The 18,937-nt window shown below is 40.4% G+C and overlaps 1 protein-coding gene across 7 annotated transcripts in view; it reads left to right on the plus strand.

Moving 5' to 3' along the window:
• Positions 1 to 1,620: 1,620 nt before the first annotated feature.
• Positions 1,621 to 18,937, plus strand: part of LOC139987336 (opioid-binding protein/cell adhesion molecule) — a 36,634-nt gene continuing 19,317 nt past the window's right edge. The window contains exons 1-2 of one of the 7 annotated variants that reach the window (XM_072003476.1): positions 1,621 to 2,184; positions 2,777 to 2,944. The gene's annotated coding sequence lies outside the window, so the exon portion shown is untranslated. Of the gene's footprint in view, positions 2,185 to 2,776; positions 2,945 to 15,214; positions 15,234 to 18,937 lie in introns of those variants that run through there. The other 6 variants (XM_072003477.1, XM_072003478.1, XM_072003479.1 and 3 more) reach the window with 6 other exon arrangements.

Below are 18,937 nucleotides of genomic sequence, written 5' to 3' on the forward strand. Positions count from 1 at the left end.
AAACTAAATTAAACAAAAATTGAATTAACTTTTTATCAGTTTTACGTAATACGTGTACGTCTAAACGTCCATGTAAAAATCAGTGTTTGACAGGATATCGATTGCGTGCTTCAATGACGCTTCACTTTTTGCAAATTCGTTAATCGTTACATGTTTGCTCGCGATGCTTGCCTACGTACAAACCCAACGGTAATGAAATAAATAAAGTGTGTAGGTATACGAATAAATCAATAACTACGAATGTTGTAAAAAAAATGGCTGCTCGTTGAAAATAACGGTGACCGTAAGCGAGACGTCGAAAGCGAAAAACGTGGAATCGTAAGACGTAAAATTCCGATAGCAATTCGCTGGCGCGTTGGAAACATTATCCGTAGAGAACGAGCAGAATAATAAGCGAGGCCAAAAATGGGGGAGCGATAGGTAGGCGTCGACAGGCCGCAAACATAAGACGTTCGGAGTTCGTGAAAATGGGAAAGTCGGTATGCTCTCGATAAACTGCATCCTACAGAAATTTCCGAATCTTAATTGCGAGTAAATGGTGTGTAACGACGTGAAATATTGGCCAGAAAAAGATGCTGACTCTTATTACGGTTGGACGAGGAGCAAACCGCTTAATCCGGTAACTTCTCTCTTTGCGTTTCCACACCTGGCGGAAAACGCTGACCCGTCATTTCCACTGCCAATCTGTCACGCGCGGATCCAACAGGAAGGAACACCTAATAAGTCTGAGAAAACGAATACGTATCTTTGCTCAGTCGCCTTTTCCATCTCCATTTGCGTTCTTTATTAATAGATATGCCGCGTTCCCTCGGTATTTTATCTTCTAAATTTCGTTCGTCCGTGCTCCTCGTTTTGATTTCTCTTCCATCACCGTAGACACATCGTATCTACATCGTGTCCACTCGAAAACATTCAAGTTGAATACTGTGAAATCACTAACGACGACTGATTGAACTTGGATATTATTAATCGCTGACAAACGATAACGATCAACGAAAGGAGGCTAAAAGATCGGGTAAGGATTTTTATCGTCTTTCGGACTATTTCATCCCAATTAAGGACCGCGGCCTCGTTAGCGCGAAACGAACCACGACTTAATTTTAATCTCAAACAACGATCAAACCAAACATCGACCATGGTCGTTCGTCTTATCCGCTCGACGTTTCACTCATCTTGTAATTTCGTTTGGTAACTTCCGATGAAACTTTCCCGATCGTGGCACCAACTCCTTTTCTCTAATTGATGGTTCAAACATCTATCACGAACACGTATCACGTTCTTGTTGATACAAGCAGACACGATTTTACGATATAACGAAGAAAGAAAGCTACGCCTCGGATATGAAGAAGAAGCAAACGGAATAATCATGGTGACGATAGCGGTACCGATGGTAATGCTTGTGGTAAAAGCAATGACGATGTTACGAAGCCACAGTGTTAAACTGTTTCTCCTGTTGCAGGATTTGCATTTCCGTGCAAGGGAATCCTTGTGCAGCGATATGGTAGACAGTAATCTGGATGCATCGGTAAAGCGTGATGCGCGCGGCACGGTCGTAACGCGTCGAGGTGTGTTGGCTACGAACGGGCGCAGGCGTCGTGCCCAGGTACGTTCGTCAGTCGTCGGCCGAACTTGAAACGCACGGTTTCGTGTTCTCGTCGCGGAGCAATTACGACTGTCCTCGCGCCAAAACGTCGACACACCTACATACCTCTACCCTTTCGCTATCTGGCGCTTCCGGGTGCATCGATCAATCGTTTACGATTCGCGTGTCATCGTACGGCATCCAAAGCGTCTTCGCCTAATTGTCTAATTTTCGCGTGCCTGCAATCTGTCCGATCGGAAGTTCGTTTCTCATTGTTCGTGATCGGTCTGTGTTTCGAATTTGCAGCAATTCTGTCGTACGTACGTACAAAGTTCCCGTGCACCACGACACGCGTAAACTGAAACAACGTGATTACGAGTAGCTCGTGTGAACCTCGGTATACGCTTGCAAGTCGTGTCTGTGTCGTTATAATCTTTTATTTTTCTTTTTACACTTTTGTTCAATATCCTTCGAGGACGACGCATACCATCCGATAATCTATTCGAGACCATCGGATTTCATCATCGCATGCCGTTTTGCATACACGTATATCGTCACATAAATTTTTGTGCCCATTCGAAACTCAATCGAGAACAATGTCTGTAGGTCGAAAGAATTTCATTCCCGTTGCAATTTCATTGCTTTCACGATCCATTTGCCTCTTCCGATCCATCGACCAATCATTGCGTCAGAAAATATATGCGTTAAGCTATTTGACTGTTCGTGAAATAGTAGCATTTACGATGCTCGTATTTCAAAATTCCATTTCTAATCGTAGCAGATATACTGGAGCGAGGCTTTTCAAATGAATTTAGTTTACTACTACTGCATTCTATTCTCTTTACAATGCTCTTAAATACGACACGCGTTTCGTTGCTGCCTCGTAAATGCATTTATATTCGTAATCAGAGACTAATTGAATCTCTTGTACAGAGTGCAACCGAATCTGCGTAGGCGTTGCTAGTTTCAGTGAAATTAATCGGATCATAACTATCGTACAACGCGCGGACACGGTTTCTCGTAGATAAGAAACGTTCTCGTTTTAATCCAATGCTGTTCGCTTTCTTTTTACTACATCTAAATTATTATACATCACAAACCTACGCTTATCACTTTTTCTTTCGTTCGTACCGATTATTTTATTTCTGCGTTCTTCTCTTTCCTTTCATATTAGCGATAATTTTACGTTTCCAGGATCAAATGCAAGAAATATTCGGTTGCATTTGGGAAGCTAATAAGACGTTACATGCATAAAAGTTTCATACGGAATTTGCTCCGACGAACGAAAGACACAGGTTGCAACACATGCGAAGAATGATGCTTGTTCGAAGTACGGCTCACGATTTCGTCGAACGATAAGTGGTAAGAGCTTCTATCGGACATAGTCCAAAATTCATTGTACGTACAAACTTCCCTAACTGATTTTGCTCCATCGATTCCGTATCTTTCGATTTCTGTCCTACATCTGCTCCGTATACGCAGACTGGCAAAATAAATCTACAATTTTCTCGTCAACGATCGAAAAATAATTAGAAAATTATTACCAAGTCTAAAATCTTAAAGGATTGTTTTTAATCTAGAAAACCGCGAATTTTTGGACCATAATTAGCTTCGAAATGCAGTCCCCCCAGCACTCGAGTTACCGCATCGGCGGCTTTGCACCGCTAGTTACCTCCTTCGACATTATGACACCGCAATTACACGAACAGTAAACTTTATACCACAAATTACAACGACGCAGAGATAGACGAGACAACTTTGACGCCATAGCTGTGCATCCGGAGATAATTAGGTACATAGAACGTTTATATCAATTTCTTCTCAAGGCGTACGCAATCCATAACGATTCGATCTCGTTGGATCGATCGCTTTCGCTGTAATCCATCGAACGATGCAATCGTAGTAATGATGAAATTTTTAACGATTCTAAATGATATTCGTTTTCGCAGTCTCGAATACATCGGTTTCGAGTCACCCTAAATGAATCGCCATTTAAAATATAACTCGACGGATTCTACATTTTATCATTTTAACAGTGTCGCACGAATAAATCGCAAATGACAAACAAAGGAAATACCACGTTCTGCGATAACAAGGAATCGAACAACCCAAAGCTCGAGAGTGCTCTACTAAAGAAAAATTAACGCGTGACTGTATTTTATTTTACTTGGTGTATAAAGCGAGCGTAAAATACGCCACATTTTCCGACACAAGAGTGTCGTATAATTTAATAACGCAGACCCAATGTTCCTTACGTGCCTGGATTTCTATTCTATTCTATATACATAAGTTCTCTCGACGACGAACGGTAAACTTCCGCCAGACAGCAAGTTCTACGACGAATAGCTCTACTCAACGTTTCATTATTTTAAAGACTGTTAAACTGATATACATATATATATATACGTGAAGATGCAATCGCAATTCTTCGCGATGAAAAGTTTTCAATAAAGCTTTAGCGATGAAAAATCTATACAACGTGCGCCAAGTGCGATTCTTTTGTTAGAATGTATCGTTGAAATTCGGTTAAGATGTCATCGTTACGTTTCGTGCATTTATTCCTTAATCCCATTGAATGTTTGACGTTCAAGATAAAAGCACGAGCAAAAACATCCAGCAAGCTCGACAGCTGCGTTTAGACCCGTGGCTTTGTTTCCTCCTGCTCGGAAAAAGAGGACGATCCTCTTCTAATCGCGCCAAGCAAACCGTCCGTCATTCTCGTGCTCGACTGAATTGCGGCCGGGGAAAAACTGAAAACCGAGGTTCGGCTCAAGAAAGGGAAACAAAACCGACCGTAATCTATGAAATCCCGAGGATCTTTGTCAACGTTGCGTTTTATCAGAATCGTTTACTTACGAGATCGCCAAGATTTAGTTCAAGAATACTCGCGATACTCGCAATCGCAATTGATTCGAAAAAGAGGAACGCTTTTGAATTCGTCTTTTAAATATTAAATAAAGAAAGCACGTGTTAACCTACAATAATGTCAAATAAGCAATCTTTTCCTCATTTCCTTTAACGCACAATATTTCCTTACTACATTTATTTATTTATTTATTTATTTATTTAGTAGAAAATTTACATAAATTGAAACTATCTGTTTGCGGTGTTCCACGAGCAAAGTACAATTATGTATTGTACTTTTCATATTGTTCTAACAGGGTTTTTCCTGAAAAGAAAAGAATTGGAAATGAATCGTGCATTCGTGTTTCGTGCAACAATGCGTGATCGATTGTTGGAAAATAAGATAGCTCCGGATAGCGCCGAATTGAAACGCTCGACCGAACAGTTTCCGCGCGATTATCGTATCGCGTGGACCGTCAATTTTCCAAACTATACGAGACTACGTTCTCCGGTAGCGTTCGACAGAAAAATACGGATTCGGTGTTCCGTTTCATTTCAGGGTGTTAATAAATCAACATGCAGAATCGCCTTTCGGCGATTTCTTCTCTCCAACGATAAGACGTAGGAACGAATAAAAGAAAACAAGGAATAATAAGAATTCGAAATAAAATATACGACTAAACCAAGAACCGGTTTAAAACGTTATCGATCGTCCGTCATATCGTTGAGTATTCGCGTTTCGATAGACGCATATATAGCCTGATAATTGACAGACCATAGGACGAGAAAGCAACGCAAAGTCGGTGAACGGAACTCGCGGCGCGTTCTTTACGAGAGAAAGGAGAGGAAATTCGCGAAGAAACGAGAAAATGTTGAAATGAGCAGAAAACAAGTATACGTGACTGTAAAGGAACAAAAGCAGAGCACGATGCGACTGACTCCTCGTTGACGCCGCATTTTCGCCTGTATCGGCTAGCTAAAATGCAAAAGAGTGAACCTCGTAGAGAAAGAACAGGCAGGAAAAGCTCGAAGGAAGTGGATATTTCGCCTGGAGAAAATTTGAATAAAATCAGCGGGATAGTAGTTTCCTCTTTGGTCTTTCTCTTTCTTTCGTGCCTGTTCCGCCCACCACTACCGACTTCCTGTCTTCCTTCCATCTCCCTTTGCGCTCGCTAAAGAAATGCAAGTTTAGCGCTGAAAACTCGTAAAAAGCCTTGGCCAGGCCGAGCTACCGCAAGCTCTTCGTTGTCACAGCACCTGCGGTCCGAATATCGACTCTCCTTCCCTTCTTCCTTCGTATTCAACCGTTCACGTAGCCAGACTTTGCTTTTACTTTTTCTTCATTCCCACTATGGCAACGTTTTGCGAATTCCGCTGATCATTCTGATCGCTGGACTGATCCTGAAAGGGCTAAACAAAAACTTTTCGCAGTCGTCGTCGTCGTCGTTTGCTCGAATCAGTGCCCTGTCCCTTGACTGAAATATTAATCACGATGCATTATACATACATGATACGTATGTATACGTCAGCTCGATAATGAAATTGCAATTATCAAGTTCGTAACAACATTTCCCAATTCAACTGTCAAAAGGAAGAAGAAGTTTCCTTATATAGTGCTCCCTCGAATAACCCGAGGGTTAAGTACATCGACTAACTGCGTAGGGCGAAATTCGCGTAGTTTCGGAGTCTCCCTCACTCTGCTCTTCCCTCACCAACCAAAAACCTGAAGTAAATACTCACATACATATATACACACGTTTATATTTTTCCAAGCATATGCTTACGCCTGTATATTCACTCGTTGTATTCTTCACTGTACATGTGTACCGTATGTAAAACGATTTGATGCCTGTTTTTCTGTTAAACTGTTTTTCTGAAATCGCTGCTGTATGCATCGAGCAGCAACATCGAATTCAAACAATTGACAAACTGTTTGAAAAAATAGAAGATACGAATTCATTTGTTTTTACGCGTGCATACAACGAAACTGCGACCATGCAGCTCGCAGTGTCACTGTTTCTTGTATACACGGGCAATTTTCGAGCAATTAGTTCGCACGAACGTATTTACATTCGTTCTTCTTAGCCTCTGCTATTCGCCATGATAAAGTAAAAATATGTTGAATAAATTGATGCAAAATAAATGTATAAAAAAAAAGAATGAAATTTGTCGAGGAAAATACCCGCATGTAATCGAAACCGCTTTGTTCCGGGGATCACTGTCTTTCCTATTTTAACCGGGAAACTGTAGTCGTAAGAGAAGAATTCGTGCGGAACAAATATTTTCGCCTACTTCTAAAGCGAAGCCATAGTCTCTGTTACACACGTGCTCGGAAAATCAGTTTTTCCGCAATCGTTTCGTCTCATTTTTCCAGTATTCTTATTCCCTTTGATGTCAAACGTGGGACTTTCTTATCTATTTTCGATTTTCCGCTTTTTACTGTTTTCATGACATCCGATAGCGTTCTATGCACGAAACGAATCCTATTGTACAGATGCATGTACATGAAAATGTTATCGTCTCCAGGCGCGACTAAAAACACGACTAAACACGATGACACGAGTAAGGCAGGATATTAACAGCGAGCAAAGAGACCGAGATTGATTAACCTTCGAATTAAGCATTGTCGTTTAACAAGCTCGTACCACATTGCCAGTTTCGACTGTCGATTTTCCGGCTAATTCTGTACGGCACCGTACGAGGTAATTCCAACCGAGTTGAGTAAAGACTTTTGGCCCTGCTCTTTCATTTGCGAAAACCTGCCAGAATTACATAGTAGAACGACTACCTATCGTACAGTTTTCAACAGGCGCGTGCAACGATCATTTTCTTCGGAATATTCCTTATCTGTCCAATATCCAAGTGGAATATTTCATTTCCTTGGGTTTTGTACTTCCGTTCTCGATTCAGCTCAGCCATCGTTTAAGTCACCCTCTCGATAACCACGTATACGAGATCGTATTCTACACGCGGTCCGAATCATTCTCCAAGCACTTCTGTCCTCCGCACTCGCCATTCGGAGCAAGAAATCTGCAAAAAAATTGCCGCATTCTACCACGGATTTCGTTATTCGACCAAATGCACCTTGCCAAAACGATCTTTGAAATAGGAAACTAGTTTTATCGAAAATTTTCTTCCCCCTACGATTTTTCTCTTCGCTGCGCAATCGCATTTACATATTTATCGTGAGCGACACGTTTCGAACCGATGTCAAAACATTTCAAAGACACCCTTGTGTCTTCCATCGAAATCGCGACTGTAACACACAATATCTACGGGTGTAAACGCTATCCGACCATGTAACGCGACTAATTAAAACGAAATACAACACCGATATTAACAATAGTTCGAGCGAAACGAAAGATCGGTGAACGTTATACGATCGCTTTAATTCCACTTGCTATAGACAGCGATCGATTAAAATAGAAAGACGACGTGATACAAAGTCCGTGAGACAACAGAGAAGCGATATCGTGTCAATACATTTTTCTATAACAAACATCGGGTGAAAATTAAAATTTCTAAACGCTCGATAGTTGAGCCGATCGATTCGAAGGATCAGTCACAGGCAGAATAAAATCGAGTACGGTCGATTCGAGTCGAGTCAATAGGTTCGTGTTTCCCCCTCGAACTCATCGATCTTGACTGCAAGATCCTTCCTTATCTCGCACGAACTCGTTAATAACGTCAGATCCGTATAAACGACATTAAAGCAAAGAATCCGTAGAAACGTATCAACCCCTCCGATCTGACGGTGCTGCCATTCCGAGGGATTGTACGTTCGGAGAGGGTCAGCTGGTATGCGTACGCAAAATTGCGCACAATCCGTTTTAACTCCGAGCAAGAGAGATCAGTATCTCGATTCTACTATCAGAAATAGCATCTGCAATGGGAATCGGTGCTTCGATGGCCAGTCAGCTCACCTGAAACACGACAACGGAGCGGTGCATCGATAACAAGTAGTACATCGATCTTACGTGAAAAGATTTCGTTTAAAGATAATGGCTATTGTTGACTGATATGTCTTATCAACCAGAAATCCTGCAGCTCGGAACAACGGACGTGTTTCGGAGCTATTCAAAATTTTCACCAGCAAGGTGTTCGCATGCTTCAAAAAAATCCCTGCTGGCTATAAACGATACGTGCGAAAAAAAAAACCGATTTCTAAAATGGGCTTCGATGCACGCAAAACGATCTAAATATTTCAGTTTCATTTTTCTCGACGATCCCGATCTTTAAAATTGTAAAACGCGTTACACGAAACTGACCATTACGTAAAGCCGAAGAGCACCGGCTGCTGCTACCAAAAAAAGGATCGGAAACAGGGAAAAATATTTTGTTTTGTGCTATCGATTTTCGACTCGCGCGATGAGCTAAAAAAATAACAACTCGCAGCATCGCATTGCCTTCGCGTTTTTACGTCGACGGATGGTCTCGGCAAAGGGCATTCAAACTCGCTCTACTGAAGTCCGATAAACGAGAAGTACCTTGTCGGCAGATGGTTGGACAGGGGAGCGCGATTCAGAGCGAAAAACAATAGACAAATTGAAACGTTTAATAAACCACGTGAAACCTCGGCCACTAACTTCGTTTACTGCAACCTGACACGAAACAATCTATGTATTTGTTACCTGTTACCAACAAGAATTTCACCACGATACTCCAACCAGTTTGAATCCTGTTCGTTCGATCGATTAAATCGATCATCCAGAAGCTGAAACATTTGATCAATTTTCTGGGCTTCCTGTCATTTGCAGACCGTGTATTAAGAGCATTAATGTTACATTGTCAGAGAAAAACGGGGAATAAACATCTACCAAAGAGTAACGTCATACCGATTATTCATAATTTGTTGCAACGAAAACATGTTCGCGGTTTTTACAAAATTTCAAAAGAGACCGAGCTATTAACGAGGCATTATCCGTCTCACTGGGAATAATTTTGACGGGAATTAGACATTCTTGAACATCTCGTCGTTCGCAATTTACGTCACGCCGAATTTTCGAATAACAATGCTGCGCGAACATCGTCAGCCTGGTTCTCTGTTGCGGAAGTAACGTCAAAATGCAGATGACCGAATATCACGCCGCTAATTGCGCTCTTTTCACTGGCAAAATTCCGCTAGCGCATGGTTCGACGGAACGAAGGTGAAAATAACGATGGTCGAATGAAACGAACAACCGCGAATCCGGGCAATTATAATCGATGCATAGTGGTATGCCATAGCTCGCAACGATCGGTGAGTAGCGAACGGCTAGTAGTGGATTAATTGAATCGACCGTAAATTGCAATCGACCAAGTTGCAGGGAAATTTGCAGGGTGCGCGCGATATGTCACATATCCGCGTCTCGTAATACGCGCCCAACTACGTACGTGAAATACCACGACTCTATATTCGCAACTTATTTGAACGTAGACGTGGACAGATGCGTGCTTATCGAGTTGTCCACTGGATCATCGTATAATAACCAACCGCGTCAAGACAAATATGCGGTGAGCAAGTTTTGACGCGAGCTACTGCGCCCATATTTGTGTTCGATTTTACCTCCTGTTGTAACCGCAGACTTCCGCTTTTCACGTCGCACGTCCATATACCGATTGATCTATCAGCGTTATTATCCCATTACCGATAGTCTATTTTTCTTCCCACCCTGACAATCTGTTTCTTCTCCACTGCTATATACAATATACATATATATATCTGATTGCAAACACGAGTTTAAAATTTCTCATTCTCCTCGATCAAACACTGATCAGCCTGGCACCGAGAAATCACGATTTTCGTTCAACCTTCTCTTGAATGCTCCTGGTCGCTTCGAACGTGCTTCTTCGAAAATAGATAGCGGGCAAAGTCTGCTATCCATTGACAGTACCTGCTTCGAAGCTTTCTCTATTCGTTACGTCAAATGTGACGTCGTCCCTTAAATTATGTTCGATTGATCGTCTATTTCTAGTTGAACTATTGGTGTGAGCATAAAGTTTTCAGTGGCCAAAGACAAACAGGCAAAGCCCTCTGCAAGTCCAGTGGAACTCAACACCTGCCCCTAGCGACAAATTATCGTCCTCCGTTAGCGGAACGATTTAATACTCGATTTAGGGAAGGACCGTTACTTGGGCGCAACCCGCCATTAGTCCGACCGACCGTGGCCGAACTTTATGGTACCAACGACGATGAATAATGGCGCTGCAGAAAATCGTTAGCTTGCCATTAACGGACGTCTCGGTAGGAAATCCTGCTGGTAAACACTCGTAAACCAGACATTCGGGATCTTGATAATGGATATCGGATCGCGGACCCATCGTACATATGTAAAGTTCTCCGTCGAATCGTTTCGACGATCGTCTGATCTTATGGTCGATTACTACATATTCCGTTCGATTCGATAAATCGTGCGATCAAACACCAAGTTATACACATGCACATACATGCTACGTACCTACATTCATGGAGCCGACGACGCTCTTAAATTATTCTGAATTCTGATACGAATACCCATTATATCAGCCGTATATTTGATAGCGGCGAAAATAGCAACGATTACAAATACCGTACTGTCGACAAACTTGATGATCGGTAATCTGTAAATAACAGAAAAGGCAAAGTTCTGATAAAAAAGAAGCTTTGAAAGAAAGCAACGATCACGTTCAACGGTGGAATTTTCGATATCGAAGGTAGAAAGTTTCGCACAGAGAGCAAACCGCAACAAGAAGGGGACAAAGCGGAGGCAAAAGAAAGAAAGGAATGAAAAAAACGGCAGCGAAGAAAGAAATCGTCCCGTAAATCAGTTAGAAACGGTAGAAGAAAACGTCGGAACGCAGGTAGCTTCCTTCCGGCACGTGCGGCCGAGAAAAATTTTCAAGCGAGCTTTCGGCTTCGAACGATTCGTCGTAAGTTCAATCAAGAAAATTGCAACGAATCCAATTTGATGATTGGGGACCATTTTTATTGTTCTTATCTCGCTTACCTATATCACGTTCTAGCCAAGCGATTTCGCGATAAACCAAATTTATTCCTTTTACCTTTCTCGACATACCTGAACGAATACGTAACGATAAAACTAACGTAGAGGAGAGAATTTAAACTATGTGGCTAGGGAAAACGAAATCTGAGGCGAGAGAAAATTCGTAGTAAATACGAAGCTTTCGAACAAACTAAGAATCATAGGTGTCGGTTAAACGCCAGAAAAAAAGTGTCGATTATCTTCTGAAATAAGAATAAACATTTTTAAATGGATTGAATTTTGCAATTTTTTGGAAGAATAAGAAAATACAAGCGAAAGAGGCGCAAGAGGAAAGAGATAACGAAACGAGTTTAATCGATATACGTGGTCGACGATGTTTTTACTAACTTTATAATTTTAGAGAGATCAGTACGAATTTAACATTCTCATATTTTTAGCCATGTGCATCAAAATAAATATACGATTTATTATTCAACCTGTGCGCCGTATACGCAACTAGTTTTCATTTTTCTGACTTCCATAAGAGACGGAAGCTTTATTCCTCGAAAATATGTTTAAACTGTAGCTTCGCAAAAATTTCACGACGTCATGTATACTTACGAGCGATAATTTACCGAATGTACAGAAATATTGGCATTGTTGATATAATGCACGACAACCTAGTGTTTTTAATCTCGTATTAGATTCGCTACTACTGTAATAATTTTCCAGCATGGTTTTACTTAATCATAATAAGCACGATGCGTTGCACTGCCAGCGGCAGAATTCCCGGGCCAATTTACGGCATGTTTCCTCCGAATAACCTGTATTTGTTGTGTCTTTTCTTCCTGTATGCCTTCCTCTCCCTCCGCCCCTCTCTCTCTCTCTCTCGCTTTGTTTCGTTTTTCAAATCCGTTGTGCTTCCCGTGTTTTCTGCTTTTTCGCAATAATTATGCTTCGCGAACCAACAATTTTTGCGTACTCCCAAACTCTAATACTTATCGAAAAATAAATACATCTTTCTTTCTTCCTCTTTCGATTTGAATTAAATTTCCATGATTATCAGTTACAAATTGCGCTTCGAAGTTCAACAAATTCTGTCCACTCTTTGTACATTCACAAGTTCTCGTCCACAAGTATCTATATGTAATTATAATTGTGATTAAGTTTTACGCTCTCTCGTTCCCTCGTTACGGCAAGAATCACTAGAAATTCTCTTTTAACGCGTTCGTCGCCCAGCGTGATTCTGCTAAGTTTCCTGCGAGGACCAAATGCGACCGCCGATACGCAGAACGTAAATAGAGCAACAAGCAGGAATGCATTGTTTATCCCCTTCGATTCATTGTAAAAAAAAGATTATTTATTTCTGAAACGGAGGAAGCGATAAGCCTTCCAGCTAGAGTATTCCGAGGCATCTCATGGCAAATATCTCGGATCTTTCATTTAGTGGAGAAACATACTTGTGAGACGTACATCAGTGATTTTTTCATCCTAAAAATGTTCAGTAAACAGCGTGGAAGTATATTTGAAAGTGAGGAGTCTACAACTATTGTTCGAAGTGCCCAAGATCACCGCAAATGTGTTTGTAATGTTTTAACGAATACCATGCGATATAGAAAATAATATAATATATTATCCAGAATATAAATTAATAAAAAGTATGGTATAATGTGTTTTTAATATTTTTATGTTGTACATCCTATATATAATATCTTATATTTAATCTACCCTGACGGTCACACGTGATAAGGCGCTTGGAATTTTAACTTGTCGCATAGTTAGTCGAATTTGACCTGTGACACTAGGCGCGGATCTGGATCAGCTCATATTATATTCTAACTTGTATTTACACTTTAGTTTTTAAAATATATTGTTGGAATACAACGATATTTCGCGCATAGGCATAAGTACCCTTACACAGGCACCCACACAGGCATTTGAACAGGACACTTACACAGGTCATACTCGTTACTGTATAGTGAGTGGGGTTCAAAAGTATTTAAGGAATCATGGGTTACTACTTAAGTCTAGTCTGAAAGTAACTTCAACAACAATCAACAATTCTTGCACACGCTTGTATACATCAGGTTCTGTAGTTCTGTTTAATAAACATCACTGAATATTATTTCAACGTAAACATTGCGTCTTCCACAGATTATCAACCTTAACTTCTAGATTAAATTCTAACATATATATTTTCTACCTTACAATTTATCCACGCGTTCCTTTGTATTCACATACATCTAATAATCTCAACACATACGAACCATTGAAAAATGAACGAAATAGTCGCGTGGTTTAAAGTTGAGAACGGCGCAACGACTACCGTCGGTACCATTATTGCGACAAGAAAGTAGCACAGTTTAGCGGAGCATGCGTAAAAAGCGTAAAAATCAGTAGAAAACATTGGCAAACAATGGTAAAACTTGTCGCGGAGGACTGGAACGCGGAAAGTCGTAGAGTTCAAGCGTTTACATGAGCGTTATCTTCATCGAGATTTATTGATCGATGCACTCTACTTCCGCGACCCATCCTACTCACATGGGATTTCAACCATGTTTCTCTCTCTTCCTTTACTTTACTCTCTACCCTTATATCTGCCCTCTTCGTATCTATTCGACTTTATCTCCTCTTCCTCCTTTGTACCTGTTTCTCTCGCGGGTCGGGTATTCGATTGGGGTCAGGCACTTGGATTTCACACGATCTATAATGCAGGCCTTTCGAATGGGATAGAGATAGAATACCGAAGAGGTTACAATGAGCACATGCTCGAAAAATGGCAATGGGATACGCGGCGTAAAGGAAGCTACAGCTTGAAGTTCTAAGGCGTAGCATAAGGTCCGACGGGCACGAAAATCCAAGAGAAAGCGTCGGCGCCACAGCCTATCAAACCGCTCGAAAGATTTCAAGTTCGCTTTTATACATAAATGTTTTACTTCGCCGTATAATCGAGAGACGATTCGTTAGCTGAGAGTTTAGTTAAGTGGCTAATGACTGCAAGAGCAACAAAAATGGGTCATCGTCGACGGAAGCTCGAAAAAGATATCCCGTAAAGAACCTGTATCATCGTGACTAAAGTCGAGCAATCGAACCGATGATGTTTCACCTGTTTCGTTAAGAAATTAATTGATACGATTCAGTTTTGATTCCAGTTTCGATTCCAATCCAGCTATATATATGCAGATAGTTACGTTCTTACTTCCTTTTCTTTGGACGTGTTACGTCTACTATGAGCATTTTCTCCAAACTACCTGCTCAAGTATATACACTAATAGGAGGTTTTAATACGTTTAGGGGAGATACATCGTGCAATGTAACTTTGAAAATGTCGCACAGTTTAGAACGGGACCGAGTTTACCCCAGCTCCGTAATCCCAGCGGCCGTTCCCTAATACGTCGGTCGAAGCCGACCGCAACACCAGACGTCGAGTTTGGCATTACAAGCACTAAATCCCGTCAAACCTATCAGCTCTTGGTTCCACATTCTCCTCCATCCTCTAACAACGTTCCTGTATCCGTGTCTCCTCTTTCGTTCATACGCACGTGAAATCCCTTCAACTCCAACGTTTTTCGTGAATCTCTTTTTTTTTATCCTCGACTCCAACTAATATCTTTAATAGTAACCGTTGCAAATATTTCACTCGAATATTAGAGTTGCAAGAAAATGATAAATAGTAAATCTGAATAATTCCATAGTTTCAAAATGGCTAACGTTCGACACCCTTTAAAACCTAATAAGTCGAATTGAATCAATTCGCACGTACTAGGAGAACGTGGGAGTTTGATTAGCCAGTGGATAACGAACAAGGGGTTTCACGTCGGATTCTGTGCCATGATTCATCAGCCTTTCAAGAATGATGAAGAGAGGTACGCGCTCTACCCTACTCCCCTCTCTCGTTTCGAAGTCCCTTCTTCGATCGGACGAAAGAGCGGGTGAGAGAAAGAACACGGAAAAGGGAAAAGAGAATCAAAGAAAACACCGTACGCTCGGCTTAAGCCAAGAATTCGTCTCTTCTTTGGACGTCTTTCATTCTCTCGTCCATTCGTCGGTGCTGCAATCTCGAGAGCTCTCCTTACCACGTTTGACATTGATAGGGTACGCGTACAACCTTTCACTCTTCCATGTCCCAAGGAATTTAAGGAGAGAAAAAGTCGATGGAGCAGGGAAAAAGAATAGTAAGGAACGGCATCTTTCGCGTGGCATCGCTTGTCGAATAAAATGCTGCTTTTTTCCTAGAACATATTGGAGCTCGACGAGACCTTACGCGGGTATGCAAGTGTTAAGAGACAAGTAGGGGGACTGGAAATAAATACGACTTTGCGAAAAGAAGAATAAATATGAGAGAAATAACGTATTTAGTAGCATGTTCGTCGATGGTTATGCTTCGCATATTTCTTCACACGCGTACGGATCGTTTGTTATTTTTTAAATCGTAGCACATCCGATATTGGTATCGCCATATCATAATTTTTAATTAATCAACGTATATTTATATGTTCCGTAAATACGAAGTCGTGGATAAAAAATTGGGATAACGAGGAGTCCTTAGCGATGAAATAATTAACGATCGTAGCAAGGACCGTATCCACGAAGCAATGTGTTTCAATTGATCAGCATGTTCGATTCGATCGCCAAACTAATCTAGAACGTAGACGATTCAAAAAATAAACGTCGATGATCGAAACGTTACTCGGTGTACTTTACATACTACTTACAGATCGCATGGACGATCGTTGCAGTTCGTAAGTCCATTAATTTTCTTTTTTACAACCTTCGACCGACGAGCAAAAAAGCTCGCAGCATCGATTCTCCGTGCGGAACTCGATTCTATCGACATCGGAAACGGTCAACGATTATTCGCCGATGTATTCAGCGATTTGAAAGTCGTCGAACTTAAACTACTTCATTTCGTTACTTTTACTACATATTTCCCCAGTTCTCTGGTTTTGTTTTCATTCCACCATCTTCCTGTTTCTGCAGTGTCTAATGCGTCCTTGCGCAAATGGAGGAGAACGAAAGGACGGAAAGAAACGATAAAACTTGAACGACGAAAGTTTCCTCAGTACAATACAATGCAATGCGATAGGATACGATACAGTATGCTACGACACGGTACGATACGATACGGTACGATACGGTACGATACGGTACGATACGATAAGATGGAAAAATTAGAAGTGGAAGACTGCTCAAGTGGAAGTCAACTCATATTGCTTTTCCAAAACAATACTGAAGGAAAGTGAGTCATAAAAAATTTCAATCATTTCATAACGTGATTACACTGGTATCGAAGGCAATGACAAATTATAGTGATCACGAATGAAGGATCAATAAAGTGCCTATGTACCAATTGTACATTTCGTCGAAATTTCTACGTGAATGCTGCTACTTGATTCGTTCTATTCGTCAATACACCATGACGTACCGACCACAGTGCGCCTTCATAGGTACTATAAACTCGGTATTTAGGTCAAGAATCGAAGAAATGCTTGCACGTAGGGAAAAAGTCGATATCGACGAAAAAGATATCGAAACGATCGCTAAGTCGCGTACAAAGGAGCGAAGAAAACACCACAGAGGGAATAGAATCATCATTTTGGAACGATGGTCTGATAAAGGTCGATTTACTATATACTTTTGCTGTACAATGTGGAGCATCACGTAACGGCAACGTCACGTACCGGTCAGTGGCGGATAGTGTGAACTGTCTCGTTTAAAACGCATGTTTCAACGTTCTGCTGTGCCGGTGCCACACGTAACGCAACGTATCGGAACGGAACGGATCCGCTGCACTATTCATATAATAGGAACAGTCCTATCTTATTAAACGCAAAAATGTTTGTCGGAACGGAACCGTACCGTAACAATGCTGTATCGAAACGAAGATATAAATCCGCCTTAATTCGTTCCAATGAAAAGACGTATTACTTTTTTTTTTATTTGGATGAATTTTACAATCAATTTTCATTGAGAATTATAATTAAATTTTTCCAGCGTGCTACTATGTCGTGTTTAATAAATGTTTATCGTGTGTTTGATTCTAGTTGAATCTAGTGCTTAAATCTAAAGGGTAATGTCTTTTTAGCCTGCGAATCTGACCCGACGTGTCAAGTAATCGAGTAACTAATGGGTTTTGATGGTTGTTGACTCGTATGTTATATCTATTACTGAATTTGGATATTTCTTCTTTGACTGTGGGTATTCTGAAGTCGCGATATATCGTTTTGTTGATAACATCTATTAAGAATCTTAGAGTTTTCGATTGGAAGACGTATTCTGATCGTATACTTCGTCGTGCCAGTTGTATTTCATTCATTACATGACTGATTTCACAGAAGTGGGAATCTCTCACGTTCCAACACTCCTGAAGATGTTACATTTATTTTTATATTATATTTTCATAACAGAGAAAGACGATAACTGTTACTTTATAGACAAATTATGTGCAAGTATCAATTTGATTTATTTATATTAAAAAATTACTTCTTGTACGTGAAATTGTCAGTTCTCTGCCATGTCACAACTACAAAAACGATCATTTTTCACAACGCATGCTCAGTGAATGAATCTGAACTTATTTTCGACTACCCTGTCTGTGAAATTATTTCTAAAAAATCAATACCTATGGCATTGAGAACGATATCACGCGAAATAAGTGAAAAGTAATCGAGCGAAGTTGGTGCACCTCTTACGTTTCGTAACAGGTGGTCATTTTTGGTTAACTAAGATTGTACATTTGTTGATAATCACTTGTCGCAAACAATTAGCTTTTCAGTTCCCTAGTTCGTATTATATCCCAAGTTTACTATTTTTACTAAGTTTCATTTAATACGTAAAACGTAAATATGACATTGGCATTCGAGTTTCTTTTACTAGCAGAATTGAACAGTAATTCGCTTGTGGATTTTTAACATGTAATCTCAGAATGCATACTTCACACAAAATGATACAGAACTGAGAAAAGTATCTTAGGGACTTGATAAAAGTATCTGTCGGTTGTATTTATGCTACGTAGATACCTTGTATCTTTTAACTATTTCTTTGCGACAAAATGTGCGAGAAAATGTTTGTTTTTTTTTTCAAGTAAAAAGCTTTAAATACAATAGATCGCATGAAACTTTTATTGAGATCTCAGTCTCCTGCAAATGGTCTTTGAAAAAATACCGATAAAATCATATATAGTTATTTATTTGTCTGACCGTTTTTGTAAAAATACCAACATGTCCTCTACCATACCCCAAACTTGTTACAATTCATAAATTAAGTGGAAAAGAGTAGGAACAACAAAAGCACAGTCAAATAATTCCCATTTCTGTAGAATCGCTAATACGTATAATCAAGGAAGCATTTAGTACGATTATATAATTGATTCGAGCGTCGTAACATTTAATTGTTCAATCGCATAGTATATACATAATTCGTAAAGTGTATCTTGGTATTAACAAGGTTTACGTGGCATGAAATCATAGCAGAACCCTCCGTAACAACTCGTTGACACACGAAGGGTTCCGACCGACTAAATGAAGAGGTCTGAATCATGAATCGGAGGTGTGGCGAGGAAACATGGCGC

Source organism: Bombus fervidus, chromosome 5 (assembly GCF_041682495.2).
Source record: "Bombus fervidus isolate BK054 chromosome 5, iyBomFerv1, whole genome shotgun sequence".
In the NCBI taxonomy this organism is placed as follows: Eukaryota; Metazoa; Arthropoda; class Insecta; order Hymenoptera; family Apidae; genus Bombus; species Bombus fervidus.